Here is a 24904-nt window from a genome sequence, read left to right on the forward strand (position 1 = left end):
ACCACGTTCCTCTGGCAAGGACAGGAGGATGACTGCGTGGGTCTGTTTTCCCACATTCACTCCATCAGCATCTTCATCCTCCCACGAGAGCACCTGGGACCGGAGGAATGCTTCCCACTCCAGGTCACCACCCTGTCATCCTCCAGTTTGCACTTCCATTCTCTGCACACAGTTCCCTTGCTTGGGTTGCTTGCTCTTCTTTTCTTAATTCCTATCCATTCTTTTAAATTCCATCCAGATATTAAGTTCTCTGACTCTGCCAAAGTTTCTATTTTTTTATATGCCATGATTTCAGGATAATTATCAACTACCCTTCCCAGCTATTAAACTTGATGCCTCTTGAAAATGGAAACTAGTTTTATGAATCTTCCTGTGCTCAGCAGTGGCTGCTTGGGTGGGATGTGATTAGGGACAGCAATGTTGAGAGTCAGGCGTGGGACTTGTTGGAAGCTTCGTCTGTGTAGCGCTTTTTAGAAGCCTTTATATAGAAGAACAAGAATGAAGGCGCCTGCCCCAGACCATGCAGGTGACTAAAACCCACCTCTAAGGCAGTCTCTGGGCTCACTAAGCCCCGGCCCTTGACACATAGGATGGAAACTCCAATTACGTGCTCAGTGTGAGGTAGATTCCAAGCATTAACAAGCAATTCCTGCACCGCAAGCATTTGCAAGCCAGTAGGGACACACAGGAAGCTACCAAGGCAGTGGCTTTTAAATTTTCAATTTGCATCAAAATGCTCTGAGAGCTCATGAAAGCATAGATTTCTTTGCTGTAGATGTTTGTAAATGAAAATAATTGACTGGGCTTAAGGAAATAGTATCTTTTGAGGATATTGTCCTGGAACCTATGTTTTAGCAAGCCATTTCCTGTTTTTTCCTTTACAAAAAGATTTGATCTTACTTTTAATTGCTAGTTATTGGCAGGATTTATATTAAGTTGGTATACACTAGGATCGGAATACCTGTGACACGCAATTTTACATGTGGCTGGGACACTGCCCTCTCAGCTGTGCAGCTCCTCCCCTGCATTCTCTGTGCCTCCTCACAATCTGAAGCTCAAGGTGTGCAGCCTGGCACCGCCCACTGCAGGGGAACCAGGGTGGACCCAGAGCCAGGACCCCCAGCTTGGGGACCCTCACTTCTGCACTGCCGGTGGCATCTGTTTTGATGGCTTGCTAGATACACTGTTAGCTACATTATTTATTTTAAATCAACACATTGTAAAATTACACAATTTACCAGGAATAACATGGTGTTTTGAAGTATATATCCTAGCAATGGAATATTTGCATATATTCCATAACACACATATATTCCACACGCACATGGAATTTATGCATATACCCCATTCCATTATGGAATTACTAGATCTAATCTCAGGTTTCTGAGAGTGAGTCATGACCACATCTTGGATACAGTGTAGTATTCTGTACATTTCTGTGCAATGAAGTAAGCCGTGGGCAATATCTCCATGGGCTGGAGAGGGATAGGTCACTGACAGCTGGAGTGGATGGAGATGCCTTCTTGGAGAGGCACTTGAGCTGAGCCTTTGAGGATGAGCTGACTTTGAGTGGACAGAGAGGAAGAGACACCTGGAGATTCGGTGGGCACCCTGATGTGCACTGGGGCAGGAGCTGCAAGCATAGAAGTGAATGGATCGGTCATCCAGGAGGAGTGTGTGGAGGAAACTCTTCTTGGTTTCCTCTGACGAGCTGGCAGGAGGAGGAACTGGGGCCAATGGAGGGCAGAATAAAAAGAGGGAAGAGTGGGGTGATCAAAACATGGGGTGAATTTCAAAAGGATTTAGTACAGTAAAAGATACAGTGCCATTGGTCTGCCTTAAAATACTCCTTGCTTCAAACACACTTATCTTTCTTGGCAATGTGTCTTTCACTGTCAGAAGTTTTAAAAACTTAAACATTCATCATATTTTTTGATCACCCCATGCATTTTAAATCTTGAGGTCCTAAGCCAGTGGCTCCTAATAGGAATTCTAGCTCAGGACCTTTTCCCTGCCCCTGGCGGCACTTTGAAAATGTGTGGCAGCAGTTTTGGTTCATGCAAGGAGAAGACATAGTGCTTCTTTTGAGTGGGTGGAGGCCAAGGATGCTGAATGTCCACCAAGGGAGGGTCTCACATCTCAGCTCCCAAATGGAAATGAGAAACCTTTTAGGACTAATCCCTGAACCTAACTCACTTTCACATATAAACACTAACTCTTCCTTCCCCTGATTGGGTTCATAGCTCTGTGCCCTCTGCTTGCCCCGAGTCCTCTTCCTCTATGATCACTCTCAACCATTGGATTTCACTTTCACTTACTCTCTGCCTTCTCTTGGGCAAAACAATACTCTGGATCCACCCTAACCAAGCTTAAAAGCAGGTCTTGAAAGAACCAAATGACTTTTAGGGAAAGTAATTGCCCAACAAAGTCTATGATGGTTGATGGTGGGTTTCAACTCGATTGGATTAAGGGATGCTTGGACAGTGGGTAAAGGATTGTTTATTCTCTGGGCTTCAGTAGGCCCTCAGCCCATCTCTCTTCTGTTAAAAGATGGTTTGGCATTATGAGAATGATCAGGCCACCTGCTGTGTCTGTGAGGGTATTTCTGGAGGAGATTGGTGTGGGAGTCAGGGGACTGAGTGGGGAAAGTCTACCCTCAACCTGGTGTCACTGTCCAATTAGCCACGGGCCCAGATGGAAAGAAAAAGTGGAGGAAGGGCAAATTCTTGTTTTCTCTCTCAGAGTCAGGAAATTCATCTTCTCGTGCCTTTGGATGTCAGAAGTCCAATTCTCTGATTTTTAGGCTCTAGGACTTGTGCCCATGACCTTCTGAGTTCTTGGGCTTTTGGCTTCAGGCTGAGTTACACCATTGCTCTCCTTGGTTTTTAAGACCTTTGGGTTTGGACCAAGACTTCCTACTAGGATTCCTGGGTCCTCAGCTTCCAGAGAGCCCATCTTAGACTTCTTACTCTCCACAATTGAGTGATCCAACTCATCTAACAAATGCTTTCTCATGTGCTTCTTTCTATACATCTCCTATGAGTTCACTCCCTGGAGAACATGCCTGAAACAAGGGTCAAATCCATTGAAAAGAATCCAACAAAAACCAGGGTCAAACACTGTGAAATTCAAAATATCTGGCATCCAATAAAAATCTGTCAGATTTACAAAGAGGTAGGACAACATTAGATGTATTCCATCAAAGCAAATATGGAAATAACAGAATGGAGTGAGCAGACACAGCTTTTGAAATACCAACTAGAAATACTCTTCATGCATAGAACAAGTAATGGAAAACTTGAAAGAAATAGAAGATCTAAAAAGAAGCAATGGAACTCCAAAATAAACAGTAAATATTTCTGGGAAAAACACTGGATGGGATTTATAGTAAGTTAATCATCACAAAAGAAAACCTGAAGTTGAAGAAAAAGAATTAGCAATGATTCAAATGAAGCATAGAGAGGAAAAACAAAAAAACAAAGAAGTGATGAGGAGGGTATTAGTGACCTGTGGAATAAGACAAATGTTTTAATAGATGAGAAATAAGAGTTCAGAAGGGGAGAAAACTGGGGCGGGGCAGCAAAAATTTGAAGAAGTAATGGCTTTTTTTTTTGGTACCGGGGATCGAACTTGGGACCTTGTGTTTGCGAGGCAGGCTGTGGAACCACTGAGCTAAATCCCTGGCCCAATAATGGCTTTTATATTAACAGTGTGAGAAAGAAGTATGAAGTATTAGACTTAAAATCTCAATGAGCTACAAGCACAGTACAGCAAAACCACTCCAAGGAACATCCCAAGCAAATTGTTGAAAAAGAGCAATAAACAGAAAATATTAAAGGCAGTTAGAGAAAGCAGATATTGCATGCAGAGGATTGGTGCTCAGAATGATAGCACACTTCTTGCCAGAAAGAATTTATTACAGTCTCAGTGGATAACCCCAACTCATGTGTTAAAGTGCTGAGCCCCAGTACCTCAAAATGGAGAGGGTCTTTGAAGAGGTAATTAAATTAAAACAAAGTCATTAGAATGTATCCTAATCTGTGTGACTAATGTTCAATAAGAGTCCAAGACACACACATGCCCACACGCGTGACTGTTGACGATGCAGGAAGAAGATGGCCAGCTATGAACAAGGAGAGAGGCCACGGGAGAAACCTACCCTGCCGACACTTGCATGTTAAGCTTATAGCCTCCACAACTGTAAGAAAACAAGTTTCGGTGGAGCTTTACGTGGCAGCCTTTGCAAACCAATGCAATACTGCAGCAGAATTTTAAAGTATTGAAAGAAAAAATCCTGACCATTCTAAATTCTGTCTCCAACAAAAATATCTTTCAAGAGGGAAGGTGAAGCACATAAAGATATTTTTCAGACCATCAATGTCTGAGAGCACTCCTTGCCAGCAGAACTCAAACTTAAAGAAATGATGACAAAAGTTCTTTAGACAGAAGGAAAAAATCTATTAGATTTATACAAAGGACCAGAGAGTATCTGGAATTGTAAATATACATATAGGTAGATCATCAAAACATTTAAAAATCCTTAAAAGAGCATTAATAACAGTGTACTGCAGAGTTTATGATGTAAAAGTCAAATGTACTACAGTAAGGCACACAAGAGAGGAGGGTCAGCACAGACATGTAACTTGCCAGAAGTGGGCAGATGACAGAGTGCTCCAGCACACGAACCAGTGTCGGGCTGGGTGCCAGGAGTGAGGAGCCGGAGCCTGTGCTGTAATTCTCGAGCTCCTTAAGACATCAGTTGTGCAACCTCCCTCCCATTCTACTGTTTGCTTTTATTGCTTGTGGGTCAGAAGCAGTGCAGTCTACAAGGATTTCCTCCTTTCCTTCAATTACTCCTGAAAGGCACTGCTTCTCAAGCCTGATGTTTAAGTCATGGATTATTTCCTAAACAGCACTGGGGCTGAAGCAGGAGGCAAATGGCCGATTCTCTCTGGAGGAAGATGTGAAAATCCAGGATCCTGTGGACATCGGTGGCTTTGGCTCCCTTGGGCGAGTGAGCAGAGTGATGCTTCTCAGACTGCAGGTGGGCAATGCAGGGACCTGCACACCTGCAGGGTAATGACTGGAGGACTTCCTCAAGGAGAATTTTTATTAGAAGGTTGAGGAGGACATTGTTATAATAAATATAGAAACCAAATAGGATGCAGATTATGTACATAGTTTTCATTCCAGTAAAAATGTGTGACATAAAATTACCATCTTAACTATTTTAAGTGCACAGTTCAGAAGTGTTAAGAATATTCATGTTGTAACCTCCAGAACATTTTCATTCTGTAAATGAAAATTTGAACTCTATGCCAATTAAACAACTCCGCTTTCTCTCTGCCCCAGCCCCTGGTAACCACGATCGTACTTTCTCTTTCTATAAATTTGACTATTTTAGATACTTCATATGATTGGCATCAGACAGTATTTGTCTTTTTGTGACTTAACTATTTCATTTAGTATTATCCATATTCAAGGTTCATCCACATTGCAACATGAGGTAAGATTTCCTTCCTTTTTAGGGCTGGCTGGGTAATATTTCATTGTGTAGACATAGCACATATGTTTATCCACTCATCAATCAATGGTATACTTGAGTTGCTTGGCTATTGTGAACAATGCTGCTATGAACATTGGTGTGCAAATATTGTTTCAAGAGCCGATTGTTTCAGAAAACCTCAGTTCTGATGCTTGACAATCAGTTGCCAAAAGCAGAAGGTGGCAAGAGGCTGAAGAGTCAGATAGTGCAATTTATTGGGGACTTTCAGACAGAAGAGTGCCTCAGCAGGCAGCGAGACAGGAGATCCCTGTGCCTCTGGGCAGGAGGCAGGGGTTTACATGCTAAGCTGGACAAAGGTGGGCCAGGCAGCCACAATGTATCTGGCCTTTTCCAAACCTTGTTAATATATCCAGCTGTGGTTAAGAAACAGTTCAGGTGTCAGTGGCCCACACAGCACAGTCAGCTGGATTTTTTTCTTTTCTTTTGAAATGAAAACATTATTTCTGGCTATCTGGCCCTTAGTAATTTTCCAGAGTAAAATACATTGTTATCAACAATGGTCATCACATTTTACACTAGACTTATTGAATATTTGTGATATACAGTGACATTTTTGAATCCTTTGACAAATATACCCCTACTCCCCTTTCCCATGACTTTGTATTTCAAATGCATTTTTAAAATGAACAACAGAATGTTGGGTCTTGTTTTCTAATCTATTCTGCTCTCTATCTTTTAATTGGTGCATTTAGATAATTCACTTAAAGTGATTATTCATATAGTTGGACTCATATGTACCATATTGGTAACCGTTTCCTATTTCTTTTTGTTCTTCTCATTTGTTAAAGTTTCTCTTCTCTTTCTACTTTCCGATTCTCATCAATCCCTGTGACTCCATTTTCTGTCTTCTATCAAGTTATCAAGTATAATTGTTTCCTAAATTTTTTATGTGATTTCCTTAGAGTTTGAAATATATTCTGACAATGAATCTAAATCTGAAATTAAATAGCACTCCAGTGTCTCAGGAGCAGGAGATCTCTTAGCATGATCCCACTCTTCTTTCCCATCCTACACATTCATTTTTCTCTCTCAGTACCTACAACAAACCAGTACATTGTTGATGTTATCTTCTTGAACAAGAAGTTATGTATGAGACTAGATTGGAGTAAGAGATAAATATTTTCATATCTTCATTTAATGGTTGCCTAACAGTTTTTTAAAAATGTGACCTCAGTTCACAACCTCTGTCATTTTCCTTTTCAGTAAAGAATTTCTTTTGAAATTTCCTGGAAGGCGGTTGTGCTGGGGTCGCATCCCATCAGTATCACTTCCATTTTTCTCTTCATCTGCTGGCGAGCTTGGTAACGCTCTTGTCCTGCACGCTTTGGGCTGTGTGCCAGGTTCACCTGGTTGGCAGAATTGCAGTTACCACAAGACAACTGCAGCTGTGTCAAGCTGCAACCCTATACCTGCTTTCAGATTTTTGGATGGATACCCAGAAATGGGATCGCTAGCTCACACGGTAAATCTATTTTTAATTTTTTCTAAGAATTTCCATACTGTTTTCCACAGTGATTGCAAACAAACTTGGACTTTTGAGGGGAAAAAAAGGTTTTAAGGAATTTTCTTGCTTGTGGAAGGCTCTGTCTCTACCCCATGTTGTGTAAGGATCTACTTTCACTGTTAGGTTCACCCTGATGTGATTGCGTGGGGCATCTGAAGTGGTTAAAAATACCAGCTTGAGAATAAGTGCAACCTGGATTTGTGATATCAGATCTGCTACTGGTTACCCTTGCGACCAGGTTAGTGATTGAAGCTCTTAAAGTCTTGGTTATCTGTGAAATGAAAACTCAACTATTATAGCTAAGCTGCTCAGCACAGTGCCAGTACACAGCAAATGCTCAGTAGATACAGCAGCTGGTGATGCTTCTCATTCTCAGAAAGCACCTCGAAGCCTGTATTTTCTCCTCACGATGGTGGTTCCAACACTAGAAAATACCCATCATCTTCCCCCATTACATCGCTCCAGGTAAACTTTCCATCTGTTTTCCATAATGGCTTGTGTGTTATGTTTTACAAATTCTCCTCTTCACTCTGGAGTGGATGGTTTCTGGTTGGACCACACCTCTCTTAAAATGAGATGCTCATACTAACACTCTGCTTTTAGAAATCCGGATGAGTTTGGCCACATTCCCAAACCACCTCTCAGTGTATAACATGACCCTCAGAGGGCCGGGGATTTAGCTCAGTGGTTCTGCTGCCTGCCTCACAAGCGTAAGGACCCGAGTTCGATCTCTGGTACCAAAAATAAATAAATAAATAAATAAATAAATAAATAAATAAATAACATGACCCTCAGAGCTCCATCCCCATTGACTTAGCCCTTCTTGTCCCAGGAATTCTGGTTCTAGAGGTCTATTTTAAAGAAATATTTGGAAACGCAGAACTTTAAGACAATAATGTTATTCAAAATGTTAAGTACAATATAAAAATATAATTAATACAAACATCTACCAATGAGAAAGCATTTTCAAATTATGGGACTGTTATATGACAGACGTTCATAAAAATATATGATATAGGGTACTTGGTTCAGCAGCCAAGCTGTTAAAAGTTTTATATAGTTTTAAGTATGAAAAATCAGGATATCAAATTATATATGAAGCAATTTTCAATCATATAAGGTTATGCAAGCAGAAACACACTGCAATATTAATTTATTTGTTTATTTTTCTGTTCTATTGAGATTCTCTTGTGTTAGGCATTGTATAAGTATCTGAAGATGCAAATACAAAGTGAAAATTTTTGTTCTTAAACATCTTGCAAAGTAGATGAGCTCACTTAAAAGAGTTTTAAAGTATTTTCATAAGCTGCATAAGGAAGGAATATGTTTTATGGGAGTGAGGAAGGGAAGTCCTTGCTCTTCTGTGGGGTGGGAGGCGGCAGGCAGGGAGGTGGCCCACGGGGTGACATCTCAGTTCGCTGAGCAGACTTGGGGGGTCACTCAGAGAGGTGCAGACAGGAGGAAGATGACAAGAGAGGGAAGGGCAGGAGGCTTCCAGAGTCTGCAAGGAGGGAACATCGCTTTGCGCTAGGGGCAAGCGCTCCCCGCAGGAGGGCTCTAGGCACCCCAGGGAGGGGCTTGGCGCTATTCCTTCACAGACAGAGGGATCCAGACTTCTCCTGTCCAGGAGGCGTGGGGGGGGCAGCGTGGATGTGACTGTGTGTGTTTTAGGGAGGACTTGAGCGGGGAGCAGCGCGGCTGCGTTGTCGGTGGCCCTTCCAAGGGCAGAGGCGGGGGCTGCGATCAGAGGCAGGGAGAGCAGGCAGGGCAGGGGCCTGCAGCCGGCGGGGATGAGGGCCTGGGCTGGGGGCCTGGCCGGGATGGGGTCAGGGAAGGTTCGGGACCGAAAGCAGCAGCAGAATGTGCACAGATTTCCAGACTCTGGCTGGAGCCAGGACAGATGACAGTGCCAGAGAGGGGAGGGAGGGAAGGCGCAGTGGGGAGGACGCAGGGCAGGGCTGGTGACTGAGGTGTGATTTCTTTGGGGAGGGAGGGAACATAACCAGGCCAATTTCTTGATTATAATGAAGTTATATAACTCGTCCGAGAGTTGTTTTTCATTAAGACAATCAGGGTGACAGCGGGGTGCTGTGTTTAACAGCCCAAGCTGGGGAGGACAGTCCTACTAACAGCAGACGTGTGCTTTCAGAAGCAGTGATAGCAGTAATACCCGAACACACTATGGGGTTAAACTTAAATCCCAATTATAAATCCATATGAAATGTAGGCTTGAAGGCAGAGTAACTAATGAGTGCTAAATGCATCGCACCTTTGCTTGCTTTAAGCAGAGCTTCAAATAACTGTCAGTCAGGATGGTTTGTGAAGTCTGTTCCATGAGTGTGGGTCTCATCTGCCTTCAATCCCCAGTACCAAAAAAAAAAAAAAAGAAAAAAGAAATGGTAGAGAAAGACTCTACATTTCCCCGCTTCCTTTCTTGGCTAAGCGTTGTCATTTTTCTGATTTCTGGAATGCAAATGCAAATGAGTGTAATGTCCAGGAAGTGTTTTTAGCTATTCTTTTCCATCATATCTCCTGCTGCATTGAGTGTGGATGTGATGACTGGAGCCTGAACACCCATGTTGTGTGCTGGGATGGTTAATCTTAGCTGACTTGAGAAGCCCCTTCAGGTGTGTGTGGGTGGGTCATGGGGACACGGCCTTCGAGACCAGATCTGGTCCCAGTTGCTTCTTCTCTGGCTCTTTCCTTGTCTTTCTGCTTCTCAGATGCCATGAAGTGAGCAGCTTTGCTCCACTATGTCCTTCCACCCTGATGTTTCTGCCTTAGACCCAACCAACCAATGACTGAAGCCATGAGCAGAATGAAACCTTTCCGCTTTAAGTTGTGTACATCAGGGATTTTGTCACAGGAACAGGAAGCTGACTTGGACAGGTCCTGGGGTGAATACAGGGGAAGAGGTGCACTTGAAGGTCCAGCGAAGTGGGAGCAGTGTGGATGTCTGACTCCACTGGCACCAAACTCTCTTCAGACTTTTGCTTCTGACTGATTGGTTGACTGATTAAGGGAAGACTGGTTCTGGGGCTTGGCCTCAAGCCTTTTGCATTAAGCTCTATTGCTAGCCCTTTTCATTTATTTATTTATTTATTTATTTATTTTAAATTTTGAGACAAGTTCTCACTAAACCACCCAGGCTCGTCTCGAGTTTGCAATCCTTCTGCCTCATCCTTTCAAGTGTCTGGGATTACGGACATGCACCACTGCACCCAGTTTACCCCAGCTTTTATAAAACAGATTTTTTTTCCCCATCAGTTCAAATGGGATCTCTTGCCCTTTCCATATCCTGAGATTATCAAAATACCATCAAAAGCATGGGGATGAGGGATATAAATAAAAAAGGGCCTTACCAATGTAAAGCTTGTATTCTATCACCAAAGGTGGGTACCTCTCACCAAGGCCAGGGCCATGGAGGAGGGAAGCCTTGGGCTACCTGGGTGAGGGGAAGCTCAGCTGCGTCCTCAGCATGAGAGGCTAAGCATCACTGGAGAAGGGATGGGAGCAGAGACCCCACGGTGTGGGCAAAGGCAAGGGTTTGTCTGCATTCGAGAATCTGGAGGGTGCTCGGGAAGGCTGGTGAGTTTTGGGAAGGGTTTCCAGTGTGGTCAGGAGGCTGTGTGGAATAAGATGGGTGGATGATGAGCCTGGAATGACTGATCCAATAGGAAGGAGCCTGGCTGGGAAACCCAGAAGTTTGGATCCATCTAGAGATAACTAGGAGCCATCAAATGATCTGTGCAGACAAGAAGGCTGTTCGCAGCCTGACACTGAGGCGATCACACAGCTCCATAGTCAGAACATTGATCTGTTATCAACAAGGGAGGGAGAGTGAGAGAGAAACAGAGACTGCCTGTGTGTGTGCACTTGTGTACTTGAATAGAAGCTTAGTTGAAACTCCAAGTGGAAGACTAGTGTGAGAAGAAAGCCTGGAGACTTGCAGTAGAGAAGACTGCAAAGGAATGGAAAGAGAAAATCAAGAGGAATTTTGAAAAGTTTAACTAAGACCGTGGAACACTTCTGCCTTGGGGAAGGAGAAAAGTGTCTAAATTTATAAATAATGGGATCTTCGCACTTTGTCCTCCATCTATTTATGCACCTTCTCTGTAGGTCAATGGTGATAGATACTAAGCGTCTCTTTAATTTAACTTCTAAAAGTGTTATAGGTGGCATTTATTTAACATTACTAGATTTATACTTTGTAAATACCAGATGAAGATTTTGTGAGCCTAAAATTGCATCTTATGCCAGGGATGGGAAAGGGCAATGAGTGGAAAGGTGCCCTTGAGGTCGCTGGCGCTGAGCCTGTGTGGTTACTTCATTCAGACCATGCGAGGGCTGTGACTTGAGGCATCCAGAACCACTCAGCTATGCCTGTCACATGGAGGCCAGGGCTCAAGTGGCTTTGGAAGACCATGTTCTGGTAAATGCAAGGGATCCAAATAATTATGCACACAAGAAGGGATACAAGACACTGAGCTTCCTTCCCAGGAGAAACTTCCCTCTGAAAAAAGGTCTCTTTCTCCTTCCAAGGTTCCTAGAAGAAATTTGTCCCTTCTGCAGCCCTGGGGATTGAATTCTATTTTTATTTTGAGACAGAGTCTTGCTAAATCATTAAGTTGCCCAGGCTGGACTTGAACTTGACATCCTCTTGCAGTAGCTTCCCAGAGAGGTGAGATTACAGGCGTGAACCACTAGGCCTGGCTCATCAGACTTTTTGATTAGGGTCCCCAGGAAGAATTCTAGCAGAACTGGAGAGATAGTGCAAGAGCCCAAGGAGAACCCAACAATTCCAGGACCACGCAAAACTGCCTTGTGCAAGGGTGTGTAACAGGGAAAAGCCAATCTGAGACTGAAGAGACAAAAGCACACTAGGAGGCTTTTTGTAACACTCAAGTTACAAAAGAATGTTTGGTACTATGTTGAGGAATAGTTATTATTGTAGAGGAGATAAATGGTTATTATCAGTTGTAGTACTAGGAACCAAACCCTGGGCCCCACACATGCAAGGCAAGCACTCTACCTCTGAGCTACACCCCAGCCCAAGAAAAAAACTTTATACAGCACCTACATTATTTCCATGAAGTTGAATAATGTATGGAGCAAATCAGAGATAAAAAGATGATAAGAAAGCAGATTAATACAAATGGACTTAAGAGAAAAAGAAATACAGAGATGCACATGACATTGGGAAGTATTTAAGAAAGTATTAAGGAGTGCATACCAGATTAAGACATGCATTGGAATCAAATATATAAATAAAATTCACCATGCATCATTGATTTAAGCCAAATGTAATACAAACTTAAAAATGTTCTCTCAGTAAAGAGGAAAACAGAAATAAAAATTTTCTAAATGAACAATAAATAAATAAATAAATAAAACACAGAATGTATTAATAAGTTGGGCAGGAGATTTAGCTCAGTGGTTCTGCCGCCTGCCTCGAAAGCAGAAGGTCCTGAGTTCGAACTCCAGTACAAAAAAAAAAAAAAAGAATGTATTAATAAGTATCCTTTTGCTACAGGTGATAGAACTTTATCTTAAGTAAGTTTAAGCACCAGAGAAAATTTATGGGCCCCCATGGCCAAGAGGGCTGGAGTGCTTTGCTTTCAAGCGTGTCTCTAACTCGCTGTTCCGTATGATCTTCAAATCTTCTTTTAATCATCAGAGTTCTCTTTCACAGAACTGGGCCAAACACTCCTTTCAAAGCAAATATTTATCTATATTTGTTTACTCTTTCATTGCTGACAGCATTTAACATAGTTAACAGTAAGTCTCAGCAAAGAGCCCACAGGGAGACTTATTTTCCAGGTCAAATGAATTTTTTAATGAGTACACATTTGCCATATGTAATGATCATCCATCGTTGGGAATTTGTACCTTAACTGTTTTTATTTTCCTCATTCCCCTCCCCATTTATAAAAGCTCTGCTTCCATTTTTCTTTCCATTCTTTCTCTTTTTAAAAACCCCCTCTCCTCCCCCATGACGTTCCCCTTTCCATTTGAACAGGTTCTTCCTCTGTCCCAATATCTACTCTCCATTTTGCATCTTATTTACACTTCGGATTTCTCACATAAGAGCAACAATGCAATATTTAATCAAATGCATTTCTTAAAGACCAAATGTTTTTTCTATTTGCATATTTTAATTCCTACTTTTCTGTCTTGGCTTTCTATTATGTTTTGAGAATTTTCCACTGGACTTGGGGCTTTTTTCATCGGGATAAGAATGGAAGTTTATTGCTTGCACACTCTGCAGTCACGATGCGTTTGTTTCTGGAAATCAGGAGATGTCTTGCAAGAGCAAGGAGCCTTCTGTGCTTGCAGGGCTGGGCGTTGCACCTCTGAGCCCTCCGCGGGCTTGCAGGAGGGAGCTGTGTCCAGCAGGTGGTGCTCTTGCTGTTTTCACTCTGGGAGCCAGAGCGATAGTTCTGCAAAAAGATTTGCTTAGGAGGCTTCTGCACTGGAGCTATTACAATTAGTAATTAGGGATAAGGTTGCTATGGTGATGAGGGGGTCTTTGGATGTTTATAGTTTTGCAAGAGTCAATGCCAATGAGCTATTTCTTCCTTTGATGCCAATGGCTGGCATAGCAAGGCCATAAAAATGCCGATTGTGCAAACTGCAGTGGTGGCTATTCTGAGCTCTTCTGTGATTTATAGGCTATAACCCGGGTGTTGAGAGTGGCGGGATATATTTTTAAAACCATGTTTATCTCATTTCACATTGGATTTTTGCCATTTTCTATATATGTTCCATGCCCACCATCAGCATTTCTCCATGTGGTTTTCATTAAAATGCTGCATGAAAAAAGGTTTCATTCATCTATTAAGTCTGGGAAAGACTGCTTGCTGTCACTCTCGGAGACTCACAGACCTCAGAAGCCTATTAAGATCTATCAGAAGTCCTGATTTCCCTCCAGAAACGCCTAGGTCAATCGAACCCATTTTGAGGCTAATGAACCACCTTCATTCACTCTTAGGGAATCACTCTTCATCTTGTTCTTGAAAGGTTAATAAATACGTTAAAATGAGTTCAATTATAATCTAATGTTTGTGCAGGCTTCTCCAGCGAGGCAGTGAGTTCTTTTCTGTGGTACTGGCCTATCAAAGGCTTAGCACATGATGGAGATGCAATAAGTATTAATCGTTATTTATGGGCTCCCAAGAAATGTTTTTGAGTTGATTGGTCTATTCATGGATGCACCTAGTTGCAATTGCAGTGGTGCTTCCATTTACGATCTTAATTTGTTCTGCGCTTCTGGGGAAGGTGTTCATCACCTGATGCAGAGTTCATGAACGGAAGCAAAATTTTGCAGAACTCTGTTCACAAAGAGAAGTGTTCATGAAGCCAGGCATTACTTTATTCTTTGTAAGTGATCTCTGACCATAGCTTTTAGTGAGCAAATAAATCCAACATCTGAGGCATGGCCAACAGCATTGGTGATAAATCATTTGTAATGTACCTAGGAATATTACCATGCTCACAATGCAGTTGGTTCTTTAGAAAATACTGCAGCCTCTGGTTGCCTTTACATTTAAACAACCCTGCATTAGAAAATGTTTTTCCTACAACTTACAAGTTGAACAATGAAGGGAATAACTCTGATTAATTAACCTCATTTTCTCATCTCAGATGGGGATAATCAAACCCACACATTGGCTTCCTTGACAATCAGAGGTGGTGATGGAGGGCAAGGGGCAGCAGAGTGCCAGGCATGAATCTGAGGGCTCCGTGGCTATTACCTCTCCCTTTACCTGCTTTGCCCACGGTGCCCAGTTGTCCCGCTGTCACTGGTGATAGAAACTCATAATATACTGGGGTGGGGAGGGCAGAGAGTCAGAGGAAAGACTCCAACAGCAGGAGTGGGCTTCATGAGTCTTCACCTTGAAATCTCTAGTTTTTCCAGACTCTGTTCCATAAATCTTTACAGCTGACAACCTGCCACCCCTCTCTCTGCTGTGCCTCCCCTTCTTGCAGAAGATGCAAACATTACTGTAATAGGCTCACATCTCGACTGGCCAGAGGGTCTGGGCAGCAGTGCTCCAGGGATATTGCTGGAGGCTCATTTCACTGTAAAATAGAAACTGCTTTCATAATACTGCAGGCTTGTGTTCCCTGAACAATTTTATTAGGTGATTGATATTCGTGTTCACCTGGTTTTTTGGAGTTACCCTCCAGCCCCCAATTCCTTGTCATCTGTTTACTCTGTTACCTTCTTGTCTTATTTTCTATAATTTAAGCTGAATGTGACTGGTACTAATCTATCTGAAAATTCTCTTCAGTTAATTCTAAATTCACAGATCACTTTGGATCAAGTTTCCTCATTATTTTACCCAGAGTGACAATTAGCTTCTACTTGGGATATTATTTGCCCATGAATGTTTGTCCTAGATTTCATTGATAATCAATACATTGCTCTTTTTTATACAGAGTAGATCAGCTTATGGGCTTTAATTACTCACTTAAATGAAAATCCATGATCCACATATTCAGCTGTAACAACAATTTATGTGACTATAAGGAAAGTCATGTCATGATAGAAAATTTTTTCCAAAGTCATTAATTTTTAGTTTTACAATACTTAACCCTTTAGATGTAGATTTTTAAACTTTTATACAAATAATCCCCAATCATATTCAGTAAACAGTTTCAAGTTCACAAACAGGTTTGCTGCAGTCTGAAATAATTTGAGGATAAAGATGGCAAAGAAGTTTGATGCATGCAGATACATATTATTGAGCTGTGACTTACTTTAAAGATTTCTCTGTGGATCTTAGGTCTTTCTCTACTTCCACTCCCATATTGGGTGGGTCAGTCACCCAGCTGGTTTGTAGCACAGTGCCCAGCTTGTGTTATTTCCTGTAGTAAATATTCATCTAGCAAACCCATCCATTGCACCCATCTGTTATCTGTTCATGTTTGCTTTTGGTTTCCAGTCTAAGGTTGGGGATCTTCTCATTCCTTTGTTCCCTGAAAAAGGAAGGCTCTTTCTTTGTAGACTGAGTTTGTTCATCCCTTATTCTTCAAAACTCTTCACTAGCAGTGAGCTAGTCCCTAACTTACTCATACTCGGGACCTCTCTACTTACTCTGAGAGCACAACTCGGGTCCCTGGATACACGCTGAGCACCCAGAGTCACCATGCGTTTTCCTGCCCAAACTCTGCCATTCAGCCACCGCTCCTGCATGGCCACAGGAAGTCATTTGTCCATACACCACCTTCTGACCATTTTCTGGCCTTGGACAAACAGTACCTTCATATCAACAAAGTAATTATTATCTTCTCTGTTTGCCACAAAGAAGTCTTCCTCTATAATGTGGGAATAATAAAGGAGCTATCTTTACAAGATTATAGTGAACATTAAACACATACTGTCTACAAAGCTCCTGGTAAATTTGAGAAGTAGTAAGGGTGTTTCAGGATGTTCTGTTTTCTAACCCATCTTTCCATCCTTCTTTCCTTCTTTCTTTAGTTTTCTTCCTCCTTCCTTTCGTACTGTCTTCCATGTTACCTCTCCACCATTCTTTTTCATCTGTTTTTCTTTCTTTTCCCTAGCATCTTTTGGATATACATGAAAGTTTTGTATATCTTGTTCCTCTTTCTATTCACTAGGAAGAAGAGGAGTAAGGAAGGTTTCTAAGTGTCAGGGAAGTCCAGCAAAGCAATTGCCCTCAGTGGCATCAGGGGCCACTCCAGGTCTTCTCCTATGTGCTGCCCTCCCTCTCATGATGGCAGCAGTGAGCCCACAGGAGGCTCCTGGGGTTATGTTTGGGACTTGGAGTCTGAAGTCGATGCTCTCAGAGGGGCAACTACAGACATTGGAAGCTCCTGCCCCTTGGGATTGCCTCCTTGTTTTTCTTGAGTCCATCCTATATTTTGGATTGTGCCTCTTTGTAGCTCTTTAATTCAGCTGATGTAAGATGACATTGTATTTCATTCCACTTTTCAAATGGGCAACATCCCATGGTTCCCTTGGTCAGCAGACAAAGTGATAACCAAGAAGAGCACAGAGGAGAGGACTCCTGATTAGGCCTGGGGGTAGACTAGGTAAATGTGAATTCTCCCCAGTAAAACATCATCCAAATGATCTTAGCAGAGGTCAGAAATATAAAGTTTATCCAAAACCTCAGCATGGGCTATAGTGCTCCTTTTAATCAAATGTCCTCAGAGATAAATAAATCTGCCTTAGTGTCCCAGTGAATATGAATAATTATGAAGGATGCTGGTTCATAATTGTGCTCTGGGTTCTTTTTTGTCACATATAAGAAGAACTATTATTTGAGAGAGGACTTTAGTATGATTGAGGATTGGTAATTAGGGAGGACTGGTAATTGGGGAGAAGGACCACATAGGCAACTAATATGGTAAAAATAATTCTAAATCATGTGACCAAAATCCCAAATGAGCAAGCATAGCTTGTGCACCATAGGAGGTTCTCCAACTGCCTTCTGATATTGGTGGGGAAAAGATGCATTTCATTCTCTCTACTGGCTGTAGTGGGGGGGGGGTTGGGGAAATTTGGGACTGGTGTATAGGCTAGAGTTGTGTGATGCTGATGGAGATTGCAGTGCAGATAATACTTCTGGGGATAAAGTATACAGAAGTGAGTGAAAAGCCAAAGAAGAGGTACAAAACAGGCATGCCATATAAAAGAAATAAGAGCAGATATTTTACTAAAATATGTTTAAAAATACAAGCAAAAGTGAGGCTACATAAGTTCGGAGGTTGGAGTTTAAAAATAAATGCACGCTTTCATAGAGGCTATGTGAGAAGAGAGGAGAGGAGTCAGAGAGAGAGAGAGAGAGAGAGAGAGAGAGAGAGAGAGAGATACCCATGACACTGATAGAACCCTTGGCTATAGAACTCAAGAGATATGAGAAAATGAATCAAATCAAGTTTAGGAGAGTTGATATATTTAAGCCATAGCTGGAACTAGGCAGTTTTATTTAATAAGAACAAGAAGAGATTAATATTATGGTGAGTAATATAGGGGATTTCAAAATGAAGATGAATGCCCCCAGGGAAAACAACTAGACTAACTCCATTAAAAACACACACAAAGGCGCGGGTGAGCTAACTAAACAGTGAAGGCTGTGCTTTTGGCCTCAATGGAGCAGTGCAGATCAGAGTCACCTTCTTGCCATGAAACAACTAAAACATGGGACAAAGTATATGAGGCAATGGGTTTCAGATATCAGGCAGCAGGCGGCACAAGATCATGGTGTTTGAGGAAGTGAAAACAAGATGAGCCCAATGATGCTCCTGGCATATCCATTATGGATGGCTGAGAGGCTGCAGAGCAGAAAGGAAATGCAGAGCCCAGAGGTCCCTTCAGGTTGATGAAAGAGCTAGGAGTATAAAGATACCAACAAAGCTGGAGTTTCCCAGCAAGGTGCTGGAGAGAGAGAGAGAGAGAGAGAGAGAGAGAGAGAGAGAGATCTTCAGAAGGTCTGTATTGATTTGAACATGCAGGAAACTACCCAAGGTTGGGAGAGATCTCAAACTTGGGAATAATATGTGTTCCTATGAGCTACAATGAAAATACTCATAATTCATTGCGTATCCTGTAAGACTCTCAGGAAGTATTATCTCAATAGTGAGGCAAAATGAACCCTAAACAAAAGGCTATTCTGTTTCCACATAACAAAGCTTAAAGACAAGTTGGAAGGATCAATTTATTTCTTTTTTTTAATTAAATTCTTTTATTGGTACACTGTAGGTATGCAGCACAATTATATTTCTCATTGGAAATTGTACCTTTACATAATGCATCTTGGTTCTTATTTTTTCCCCATTCCTAGCCCTCCCTTTACCCCCTCCACCCTTCCCTATTTACAAAGACTTTATTTCCATTTTTTCCATTTCTCAGCATTTTTCCTTTCCTTTCTTTCCCTTCCCCTGCCCCTCCCACTACCCCTACCCCTTTGGACCTTTTCTTCCTATTTTACATTATCAATTATTCATTCTAATCAATGGTACATTTTAGGTATACAATATAATGACAGTCATCATTGGTAATTTGCACCTTTACATAGTCTCTCTTGGTTCTTATTTTTCACCCTTGCCCAGCCCTCCCTTCAACTCCTCCATTCCTCCCTATTTACAAAGATTTTGTTCCTATTTTTCCATTTTCTCATAATAATCCCATTCCCTTCTATCCTTTCCCCTAGCCTTCCCACTTCCTTCCCCTTTGCCCCTTTTCTTCCTATTTCACATTACCTATTATACATTTAGTCCTTATTTACACTTTCAGTTTCTCACACTAGAGAAACTATTTGGTATTTATACACGTGTGTCCTATTTATTTCACTTGAGAGTATTGCCTCAATATGCATCCACTTAGCTATAAATGTCCCTAATTTCTCATTCTTTATGGCTGAGTAGTACTCCATTTTATAAAAAAAACACATTTTCTTTATCCAGTCTCCAGTTGATGGGCATTTGGGCTGTTTCCAAGTTTTAGCTATCACAAACTGTGCTGCTATGAACATGGGTGAACATATATCCCTGTGGTATGATTCTTTTAATTCTTTGGGGAAGATCCCCAGCAGTGGAATAGCGAGATCAAATGGGACTTCCAGTCCTAGTTCTTTGAGGTATCTCCATACTGATTTCCACAGTGGTTGCACCAGTCTACACTCCCACCAGCAGTTGAGCAGGGTTCCTCTTTCCCCACAGCCCCGCCAGCATTTGTTATTGATTGATTTCATGATAGCAGCCATTCTTTCTGGAGTGAAGTGGAATCTCAGCATTGTTTTCATTTGCATCTCTCGAATGACCAGTGATGTTGAACATTTTTTCATGTATTTATTTGCTATTTCTACTTCATTGAGAAATCTCTGTTCATTTCAGATGCCCATTTTTGGATTGGGTCTTTAAATTTGGGAGGTTTGATCTTTAAAGATTCGAGATAGTAGATCTCGAATCTTTATAGATTCGAGATAGTAGACCTTTGTCTGAGGAAGAGCAGGTGAAGATTTTTTCCCACATTGTGGGTTGTCTCTTCACACTGCTGGTGGTTTCTCTTGCTGTGCAGAAGCTTTTTAATAAGAAGAGATCCTACTTGTTGATTGTTTGTGCTAGTTCACGGGCAACTGAGATTTTGTTCATAAAATCTTTTCCTACACTGATGTCTTCAAGGGTTCTACCTAACCTCTGTTCCAACTGGTTCAGTTTCTATTTTAATATTTAGATCTTTAATCCATTTTGATTTGAGTTTAGTGCATGGTGAGAGATATAGGTCTAGTTTTAATCTTTGCAAGTTGAAGCCCAATTTTTCCAGGACCATTTATTAAAGAGGGTATCTTTCCTCCAGTGAGGGTGTTTGGCTCCTTTGTCAAAGATGAGATGGCTGAGTGTGTCTGGCATTGTTTCTGCATCTTCTAATCTGTTCCACTGGTCCTCAAGTCTGTTTCTTTGCCAGTACCATGCTGTTTTTATCACAGTAGCTTTGTAGTGGAGTTGCAGGTTGGGGATTGTAATACTCCCTGCCATGGCTCTGTTACCTAGAATTGCTTTTGCTATTCTGGGTCTCTTCTTGTTCCAAATGAATTTCTGGATTGTTTTCTCAAGGTCCATGAAGTATGCTGCTGGAATCTCAATTGGAATTGCATTAGATCTATATAGCAGTTTTAGAAGTATGGCCATTTTCACTATATTAATCCTTCCTACCCAGGAGCAGGGGATGTCTGTCCATTTTCTGATATCATCTTCAATCTCTCTTTTCAGAGTGCCATAGTTTTCAGAGAAGAGGTCTTTGATTTCTTTCATTAGGTTGATTATTAGGTATTTCAGTTTTTTGGATGCTATTGTGAAAGGAATTATTTGCCCTATTTCTGTCTCAGTGAGCCTGTCATTGGTGTAGAGGAAAGCTATTGATTTTTGTGTGTTGACCTTGTAACCAGCTACTTGACTGAATTTGGTTATTAAGTCTAGAAGACTTTTGGTGGAGTTCTGTGGGTCTTCTATATAGAGTATCATGTCATCTGCAAATAATGACCATTTGACTTCTTCATTTCCTATCTTTATTTCTTTTATTTCTTTCTCTTGTCTAATTGCCATGGCTAATGTTTCCAGAACTATATTGAACAAGAGTGGTGATAGTGGACAGCCTTGTCTTGTTCCTGATTTTAGTGTGAAGGATTTCAGTTTTTGACCATTTAGTATGATATTGGCTGTTGGTTTTTCATAGATGGCTTCTATCAGTTTGAGGTAGAGACCATCTATTCCAATTTTTTGTAGGATTTTTATCATAAATGCATGTTGGATTTTGTCAAATGTTTTTTCTGCATCTATGGAGATAATCATATGGTTTTTGTCCTTGGCTCTATTGATATAGTGTATTACATTGATTGATTTGTGTATATTGAACCATCCCTGCATCCCTGGGATGAATCCTACTTGATCAGGGTGTATGATCTTCTTGGTGATCTTCTGCATTCTGTTTGCCATTATCTTATTAAGGATTTTTGCATCTATGTTCCTTAGTGAGATTGGCCTATACTTCTCCTTTTCAGTTGGGTCTTTCTCTGCTTTGGGGATCAAGGTGATGTTTGCTTCCAGGAATGAATTTGGGAGTATTGCTTCTCTTTCAATTTCATTGAAGAGTTTAAACAGCACTGGCAGCAGTTCCTCTCTAAATGTCTTGTAGAATTCAGCAGTGAAGCCATCAAGGCCCAGGATTTTTTTAGTTGGTAAGTTTTTAATTAGATTTTCAACTTCATTGGTTGATATTGGGTTGTTCAGAATTTTTAGGTCTTCTTCATTCCACTTTGGTAATTCATATGTATCTAGGAATCTGTCCATTTCTTCTGTGTTGTCCATCTTATTGGTGTATAGGTTCTGGAAGTAGGTATTGATGATCCTCTGGATTTCTGCTAGGTCTGTTGTAATTTCATCCTTTTCATTCCTAATTGCATGGATTTGGGCCTTTTCTTTCCTTTTTTCTGACAAGGTTGGCTAAGGGTTTGTCAATTTTGTCGATTCTTTGAAAGAACCAACTCTTGGCTTCATTGATTTTTTTGTATCATTCTCTTAGTCTCCATTGCATTGATTTCTCTTCTGATCTTTATAATTTCCTCCTTTGTATGAGCTCTGAGGTTGTCCTGTTCCTCTTTTTCTAGAAGCTTGAGGTGCAGCATCAGGTTGTTCAATTGGGTGTGTTCTGTTTTCCTAATATGTGTATTCACTGCTATGAATTTCCCTTGTAAGACTGCTTTCATTGTGTCCCATAGATTCTGATATGTTGTACTGTCATTGTCATTTAGTTGTAGGAACTGTCTGATTTCTTGTTTAATTTCCTCTGTGACCCATTGGTTATTCAGAAGTGTGTTGTTCAATTTCCACATGTTTATGAAATTTTTTGAGTTTCTTTTGCTATGGATCTCCAATTTCATCGCACTATGGTCTGATAATATACAGGGGATAACTTCAATTCCTTTGTACTTACTTAAACATGTTCTATGTATCAGTATGTGGTCTATTTTGGAGAATGACCCATGTGCAGCTGAGAAGAATGTGTATTCTGATTTTGAGGGGTGGAAGACTCTGTAAACATCTGTTAAGTTCATTTGTTCAAGAGTTCGATTGAGTTCTCAAATTTCATTACTTATTTTTAGTCTAGTTGATCTATCTATTTGTGACAGTGGGGTGTTAAGGTCCCCCACTACAATTGTATTCATGCATATATGACTTTTCATGTCCATTAGTATTTGTTTTATATAGTTGGGTGCACTAGTGTTTGGTGCATAGATATTTATGATTGTCATCTCTTCCTCTTGGATTCTTCCCTTTACAAGGATGTAGTGTCCTTCTTCATCTCTCTTAATCAGTGTTGGTTTGAAATCTACTTGATCTGCAAAGAGAATAGCCACTCCTGCTTTTTTTCAGGTTCCTGTCACATGGAGTATTGTTTTCCACCCTTTAACTTTCAGTCTATGAGTTTCCTTTTGAATGAAGTGTGTTTCTTGTATGCAGCATACTGTTGGATTTTGCTTCTTGACCCATCTGTCAGTCTATTTCTTTTGATTGGTGAATTGAGACCATTAATGTTGATGGTTATAACTGAAACATATTGACTTGTCATTGCCATGACTTTTTCTTTTTGTTAGGTTCTCCCCCTTTACATTTAATTTCTTGTCATGCCAAATGGGTTCATTCTGCTTTGCTTCCTGGGGTTGTGATCCTCTATGTCTGTTCCTAGGATATTGTGTAAAATTCTTTGGAGTGCTGGTTTGGTATTCATGAAGTTCCTAAGGTGCTCTTTGTCATGAAAGTATCTTATTTCTCCAACCATTTTGAAAGATAGTTTTGCAGGGTACATGAATCTGGGTTAGAGGCTGTTTTCTTTGAGGGCTTGGAATATGTCACTCCAAGCTCTTCTTGCCTTGATGGTTTGCATTGAGAAGTCTGCTGTGATTCTGATGGGCTTTCCTTTGTATGTGATTTGTTTCTTTTCTCTGACTGCTTGTAGAACTTTATTCTTCTGTTGTGTTTCTGGAATCTTAACAATTATATGCCTATGTGTAGATTTTTTTTGGATCAAGGCTATTTGGAGTCCTATATGCCTCACTTATCTGTATGTCAAGCTCTTTTCCCCTGCTTGGGAAGTTTTCTACCATCACTTCTGTGAAGAGATGTTTTTATGTCATGTGCACTCTCTCCTGTTTCTTCATTGAGCCCAATCAGTCTTATGTTATTCTTCTTTGCATCATCTAGCAGCTGCTGGATTGATTTCTCATGTTCCCTTATAATTTTGAAGCAATTTTTCTTTTCATGGTCACTAATTGCAATCTTATCTTCTATATCTGAAATTCTGTCCTCACCTTGGCTCATTCTGTTGTGTAGACTTTCAATGGAGTTTTTCATGTCCTGGAAATCTATTTGCATCTGTTTTATGGATTCCATTTGTTTCTTACGTTGGGATTCCATCATGTTCCTGAGCTCCTCTCTAGATTCATTAATCATGTCTTACACTAGGGGCACAATTTCTCCTGTTATCTGAGAAATTATTTCTGATTTCATTTTTTCCAGATCCCCTTTTGTTGCCAGTTCAGTGGGTCCAGGTGTTTGAGTATCAGAGTGTTCCATCTCATTTCCCTTTGGGGTTGCTGTAGGTGATCTGGAAGTCTGGTGTTGAGACTTATTTATGTGTTTTCTCATTTTGACGGGGGGGGGGTGCCTGTTGGCGCCTGCAAGAATTACCTCCTCTGAGCTGGGAGAGGTGGGACAGGGGCCAGGAACAGCAGTAGGAATGGTGGCCCAAAAGCCCTTTCCTGTGGGCTGGGAGCAGCAGGAGGGATGGTGGCCGGGAAGCCCCTTCCTCTCGTCTAGGAGCAGTGGGATGGCAGCTCAGAAGCCCCTACTTCTGGGCCGGGAGTGGTGGGAGGGATGGTGGCCCGGAAGCCCCTTCCTCTGGACCAGGAGCAGTGGGATGTTGGCTCAGAAGCCCCTACCTCTGGGCCTGGAGCAGCAGGACTCAGTACCATGGTCTGGTGGTCCAGTGTCCTCTGCATCTTTGTAGTGTGGAACCAGGTGGCTGTCTGCAGCGGGCTGATTTGGCATGTTCTGCACTACTTGGGACCTCGGTAGGGCATCCGCAGACCTACATGTGCGATGTCAACTGAATTTTCCTCAAAACTTTTGTTGATTTCATCTAGCATTGAGGTCTTTCTTGGAACAAACTCCTTTTTCTCCCTTACTAAATGAGAGGGAGCCCAATATAGTTGAACTGGATCCAAGTGATCTTGAGAGCCTGGGACAGGAGGTAGAGTGGTCAGACACAATGCCTTCTATGTTCCCAGGGGTCAGTTAGTAGAGGTTTC

At 41.4% G+C, this 24904-nt stretch overlaps 1 long non-coding RNA gene across 1 annotated transcript in view; it reads left to right on the forward strand.

Moving 5' to 3' along the window:
- Positions 1-4398: 4398 nt before the first annotated feature.
- The window catches only part of LOC110349991 (uncharacterized), a 73990-nt gene continuing 53484 nt past the window's right edge, over positions 4399-24904 (forward strand). Inside the window, exon 1 of the long non-coding RNA XR_002396228.2 lies at positions 4399-5044. This is a non-coding gene — a long non-coding RNA (uncharacterized LOC110349991). The remainder of the gene's footprint in view (positions 5045-24904) is intronic.

The sequence above is a fragment of the Heterocephalus glaber genome, unplaced genomic scaffold, assembly GCF_053883595.1.
Source record: "Heterocephalus glaber isolate CG9 unplaced genomic scaffold, H.glaber_assembly_v1.0 deba00001460, whole genome shotgun sequence".
Lineage (NCBI taxonomy): Eukaryota > Metazoa > Chordata > Mammalia > Rodentia > Bathyergidae > Heterocephalus > Heterocephalus glaber.